This window comes from Jaculus jaculus, chromosome 5 (genome assembly GCF_020740685.1).
Source record: "Jaculus jaculus isolate mJacJac1 chromosome 5, mJacJac1.mat.Y.cur, whole genome shotgun sequence".
NCBI lineage: Eukaryota > Metazoa > Chordata > Mammalia > Rodentia > Dipodidae > Jaculus > Jaculus jaculus.
The window spans coordinates 71,964,956-71,970,955 of record NC_059106.1 but is presented as its reverse complement, the minus strand read 5'-3'; the positions used below and the strand labels follow the sequence as shown (position 1 = coordinate 71,970,955).

The 6,000-nt window shown below is 56.0% G+C and overlaps 1 protein-coding gene across 1 annotated transcript in view; it reads left to right on the top strand.

Annotated features, from left to right (window-relative positions):
• The first annotated feature begins 1,572 nt into the window (after positions 1-1,572).
• The window catches only part of Znf362 (zinc finger protein 362), a 41,994-nt gene continuing 37,566 nt past the window's right edge, over positions 1,573-6,000 (top strand). Inside the window, exon 1 of the mRNA XM_045150175.1 lies at positions 1,573-1,713. The gene's annotated coding sequence lies outside the window, so the exon portion shown is untranslated. The remainder of the gene's footprint in view (positions 1,714-6,000) is intronic.

The window sequence follows — 6,000 nt, the reverse complement described above, 5'->3', positions numbered from 1 at the left end:
GCCATCCCTCCATGGGCTAGTACTTCTATTGTCCTTATGTTTGGAAGCCAAATGGCCTTCCTTTTTTCCCTGCCAGGTTCATCCCAGAGCCACTTTTTGAAGACCTCTCCGGAAGTGGCCTCTCCTGTGTTCTCAGCAGCGTGCCTTGTGCTTCCAGCTAACTAACGCTCTCTGTGCCTCTGCCCTGTGCCGGCCACTGTGCTTGGTGCTTGAGAACAGATGGCCTGTATGGGTCCTGTCCTCCCGTAGCCCCCAGCGTTGGTCTTCGTGTGCCACACTGGAGTCTCCTTGAGGGCAGGGACTTTGTCTCACTTCTTCCGAGCTGTGCACCCAGCCAACCAGCCCGGTGTCTGGTGCTTAGGAGATCCTCAGTAAATATTTGTTGAATTAGGGAATGCTTCTTGACAGACGCATACTTGTTTATCTGTCCTCCTCTGAGGACTGGGTGCTCCCTGAGGGCAAGGGCCGGCAGCCCTGATCCACTATGGCTAGGAGGCTGGGTGGCAGAAAGTGGTCATCTAAGCAGGTGAAAGGAGCCAGGACCATCCGCCTCGCCAGGTACTAGTTTAGAAGTTGCCACAGCCCCGGAGGCCGAATCAAGAGGACTCGGTGACTGATTGGCTGGGGAGGGTGAGGTGGGAGGAGGAGTCACGCAGCTGGCTCTGAGGTCTGGAGTTGGGGGACAACCGGTGCCACCTCTGATAGACTGCAAGAAGGGCCGCTGCCAGTCTCAGACCGCCCCGTCCGTTGGGGTTCAGGCCTAGGGCCAGGAAGCTGCGGCCTGGCCTGTGCAAACTTCTGTCCCCCACCTCCATGTCCTTGTCCTTCAAAAAAAAAAAAAAAAAAATCTTAGCCTGGATTTTGAGCTCGATCATTTGTTATCAGGTGTGGCGGGCCATTCTGGGGGTGGGGGGAATCCCCTCCAGCCTGCGGTCTCCAAGGGACACCCCTAAGGGGCCTCCTAGCATCGCGTGGATTCGGCCCTCCAGGCCCGGGTTCCCCCGGTCGCCATCACCGGGGAAGAAGGTGGCGAGGCGGCGGCTGTGTCTGGGCGGGACAATGGCCGCGGTGGCGGCCGGGGCCCCGGGAACCCCCGTGCTGGGGAAGGGGCTGTCCTAGGGCCCGGCGCCGGTGCCCTCCCCGCGCGGCTCGGGCGGGCGGAGAGGGGGGCGAGGAGTTCCTTTGTGGCTCTGCCTCCGGCGCGGCGCGGGCGGGGGGCGCCGTGCAACTTTGCAAGGCGGCGGCGGCGGCGGCGGCGAGCGCGAGACGAGGCCCCGGGGCCCGTGCGGGGACCCCAGCGCGCGGCCCGCCCCCGCCCCGCCGGCCCCCTCCCCTCGCGCCATCGCCAGCGCCCGGCGCTGCCCACACTCTCCGGAGCCCCCGGGGGCCGGGCAGGCTGCGCAGCCGAGAGGCGGGGGAGCCCCCGACGCGGCTCCCCTCCCGGAGCCGGGCGCCTGGCGCGGGGGGCTCGCCGAGCGCACGGGGGGACCGCGCGGCGCTGCAGACCCAGCCTCCCGCCGCCGCCGCCGCCTCGGTGCTTGCAGAACCCAGAAGTGAACAGCAGGCGACCCGGAAGGTTTGCGCGCCGTTCGGTATCCAGCCGGAGCCCGAGCCTCAACCCGGAGCCCCAAGCCCGGCCCTGCTCGGGCCCGCCGGGCCCGGGGCTGCGGCCGCGTCCCGGGAGCGCAGCCACACACCGTCGTCTCCAGCCAGGTCCGTGCCGGCCCGGGGCGTGCGGGGAGCGGGCCCGGCGGAGGCAGGAGCCCGCCCGCGGGAAAGTTGCGCCGAGTTGCGGGCGGGGACCGGGCCGGGCGCGGGCGCTGTCAGCGCGGGCCGGGGCGCTCGGAGGGCCCCGGAACCACCGATGCCTCGGGCCGGGCCCCGGTGGCGGCGGCGGCGCACAGGGTAGGAAGTGTCTCCGGCAGCGTGTCTGAAGCTTGTGTCTGAGTGTGTGTGTGTGCGTGTGTGTGTGAGTGTGTGTGTGTGTGTGTTTTCTTAAGCCGGGCTATTCAAACCTGCTGCAATTCTCCGGTAAACAATGATTCATGGGGCTTAATGCAAATAAACGGATTGCAAACGGCGCGGTTCGCGCACTTTGCAGCCGGCCCGGTGGAGCGGCCAGTGCCGGATTTCTCCGTTTTTTTGCAGATCTGCAGAATATGGCGTCCCTGTCCTGTTTTAAAAATAAGCCAGGCTGCCATTTTTGTTTTTCTTTTGTCTGAAAATTTTAATAAAACTGTCTGAGAATGTGGGAGAGGCGGCTGGAAGCAGAGGGGGCACCCAAAGGGTTGGCTATTTTCCTTTGCTTTGGAGAGAGCCGCAAGCCTTTCGGGGAGGTGAGACACAATGCAATTGCACTTTAAAGAAAAAAAAAATGGAGTGGGGGGGGAGCTGCCGGGCCATTTCGAGGGGAGGGGTGCTGAGAATTTAAAGTTAACTCCGAAAGTTTTTTTTTTTTTTTCTTTTTCTTTCTTACTTTTTTTTTAAACATTTTTTTTAAGGCCTTGCGATGCCAGGAAAGAATCTTGGGGCCCTTTTTTTCTCCTTTTCTTCCCCAAGCTGGTCGCCTTTGCAGGGTTTTGGGAAAAAGTTAACTGCCGATTACCCCATTGCTGCGGGGTGGGGTGGGGTGGTGGTGGAGTGTGTGTGTCCTGGGTTAAGGTGGGACTTTTGGGGGGAACAGGGGAAATCTTTTGGAAAGAACCCCATAAAAGTGGCATTGTAAGGAGCTATAACCTCAGATTTGGGAGAGATGGCTCCGAGTGGGGCCAGGGTTTGTAAGCTAAGACTCTTGGCTTCTCTCTCACCACCTTTCTCTCCAGAAGTGGGGACCTTCGGAGCTCAGGAGTTGGGTGGATGGGTGGGCTTGCTCCTTCATGGGTGGCCAGAGCCCTTTGGTGGGCGGGAATCAGTCTTAGGTCGTTTTTTTTTTTTTTTAATTTATATTTTGAGACCCGCCCCCCTCCTCCTTGGGGCAAGTTGGGCTTTTCAGTTGGAAAACTCCTTCCAGGCATGGTTGCCCCCATGGCCTTCAGAGGTGGGCATCTAGAGGTGGGCTCTTAGCTGGGTACGGGCCTGCAGTTCCAATGAAAAGGGTGGCTGGCTGGCTGATCCCTGTGGTGTGGGCCTCTTTCATGCTTCTACTGTTAACCCCTGTCTACCACCCCTGCTCCACATGGGAAAGGCTTCTGAATTGGAGGGGCCTTGGATTTTTGTTGACTTCCTGAAGTGTCTAGCTGGACAGGTCAGGGCCTGCTAGGTCTGTGGGCTACAAAGGGGTCTGAGGCCAGTTCCACAGAATTGAGAGGGAGAGGGTGTTGGGCCTGGAGTTTCTTCTTTGGGAAAGTCTGTCCTGGGAGAACCGTGTTCTCTTTTCTGAGCCCCTACACTGATCTAGCCTCTGCCCCCTATTTTCTGGAGGTGAGACACTCAAGTCCCTCCTGACCTTTGACCTGACTCCACTGGGTGGTGGGAGCTCCCTCAGGACAGAGTTCAGGGTTTGAAGGCTGAGATTTAGGGGTATAGAGTGGTAGAGGTTGGCATGCCTGGGTCACAGGGTTCTAAGCCAGCCAGTTTTTAGATGGAGAAACCGAGGTCCAGAGAGCTGAAGTGACTTGCCCAAAATTACACTGCCCGGAAGAGGAGAGCTGAGATCTGGACCCAGTGCTGGGTTCTCCTTACAGTGCTCCACTGGAGCCTTGATATCAGGAAGGTTCCTCTTGGACAGAACCAGACTGGAATGGGACTTATGACCCTCTTATTCCCCCTGACCTGATTGTCATAGGCCTGTAGGGAATTGAACTTTAGTTTGCCCAGTTTGGGATGTGGCCGCCTGTCCCTGGAACTGAGTTGAGGTGAGATGAGCAGGTGGGGATAGCTGACTTTATAAAATTTCAGCTTGGAGAGGTTAGGCCGCGGCAGAGGAGGGCCTTAAAGCGGGGCCTGTAGACTCCTTGTGTGGGCCTCTCCTAAGTGGGTGGTGCTGTGGGCAGGACCTTTCCCAACTCCTAGTTTTTGGTTTCTCAAATTCTTTTGCTGACCCCAGTGACTGTGTAAAAATACAGAGCCCCCCCCCCCCATCCTAAAGAATGTGGGAGATGGAAAAGCCCTGGGAGGTCATTTGGACTTGGAGAGGGGAAGCCACTGGCTGGAAGTTGCCTAGTAGATCTGCCCAGCTGGGATGAGAGCCTCTGGTCTCCTTTCCTCGGTGAGGGCCTCAGAGGGGCAGTGAAGCACTGGGCTCTCTGGGAATAATGGCCATACTGGGTGGCGATACTGGCTGGTCTCAGCAGCTGAAGAATAGGCTACTTGTGATCTCAGGTGGGAAGGGGAAAGCTGGAGTGTGGGTGAACTGTGACCTGGGTCTGAAGCTGTCATGGCCCGGGCAAGCACTTTGTTGCCCCGCCTCTCTCCAGTTGTTCATTATTCTTGTCGCTGCTTAGTATATTCATTCATCTGTTGATAGATCATTCACTCATTCTTGTATGTGTGTGTATGTGAGTGCTCATGGAGCATGGAGGCCGGAGGACTCGGAGTAAAACCTTGAGTTTCATTCCTCAGGAATGCCTTCAACCTTTATTTAAGACAAGCACTCTCATTGGCCTGAAACTCACTATTTAGGCTAATGTGGCTGGCCAGAGAACCTGAGGGAGTCTCCTGTCTTAGCCTCTCCAGCACTGGGATTACAAGTACCATCATGCCTACTTTTATTTACTTATTTGTGTGAGAGAGAGGCAGGTAGAGAGAATGGGCACCCCGGGGCCTTCAGCCACTGCAAACAAATTCCAGATGCATGCACCACCTTATGCAGCTGGCTTATGTGGGTCCTGGGGAATTGAACCTGGGTCCTTAGGTTTCATAGAAAGGTGTCTTAACCGCTAAGCCATCTTTCCAGCCCATGCCTACTTTTTAAATGTGTGGGATTGGATTCAGGTCCTCATGTTTTTAAGGCAAGCACTTATCAGCTGAGCTATCTCTCCAGTTCCCCATTCATTTCATTTATTCTTTCATTGCCAATTCATTAGTTTATGGGTTAGTCATTTCAGTCATTTGTCCATCCGTCTGTCCATCCCTCCTTTCCTTCCTCCCTCCTCCGTCCAGTCCAGGCTCACCCAGCCTAGGATGTTAGGTGCAAGTGTGGTTCTGAGGACAATTCTCCCTTCCAGAGAATGGGAGTTCCATCGACTCTTAGCGTGGTAGTCAAGTCCCATTTGTGTCTTGGGGCTTTGAGCATACTCTTTGCTCGTGCCATTGTTACAGTGGGTCTGCTGTCCATTGGGCTCATGGGTTGTAGGGAGAGATCCAACAGTGTCTGAGGTATCTCCCAGCCCTAGCTGTGCATGGGGTAGGGGCTTTGGACATACATATCACATTATAAGGATTGTCACTTACTTTCCTAAGGTAGGTACTGCCTTGACTTTGTGAACTAGGGTGGTGGCTCAGAAAGACAGGTGGCCTTGGCACCCTGACAGCCTTGCTCTGCCTTGTCATTCCCCTGCTGAAACTTTCACTGTTTCCTAAACATTTAGAAGAGAAGGAAGAAAAATTCAAACTCCTTTCTGGGCCTGCAGGCCCTTCATGGGTCCAAACCCTTCCTCCTTGTCCATCTCTACCTACTGCTTGGCTCTGCTTTACTGGTCCCCAGCCCCCACTCCAGCCTCACCACCTTCAGCCACTCTGACTGCTTTCTGTACCTCAAATTTACAAGGTCTGTTGGTGGGGCTTTTCCCCATTTTCTTGCCTGGAATGTTGTCCCCTAAATCTTTGCATGGCATAACTGATACCATAGGATGTTGCCTCTTTCAAGGGGCTTCTTTTAAAAAAATTTTTTTTTATGTATTTATTTTCAAGCAGAGAGAGATAGAAGAGAGACAGACAGAGAGAATGGGAGCACCAGGGCCTCCAGCCACTGCAAACGGACTCCAGACACATGCTCCACCTTGTGCATCTGGCTTACAGGAGTACTGGGAAATCGAACCTGGGTCCTTAGGCTTGTCAGGC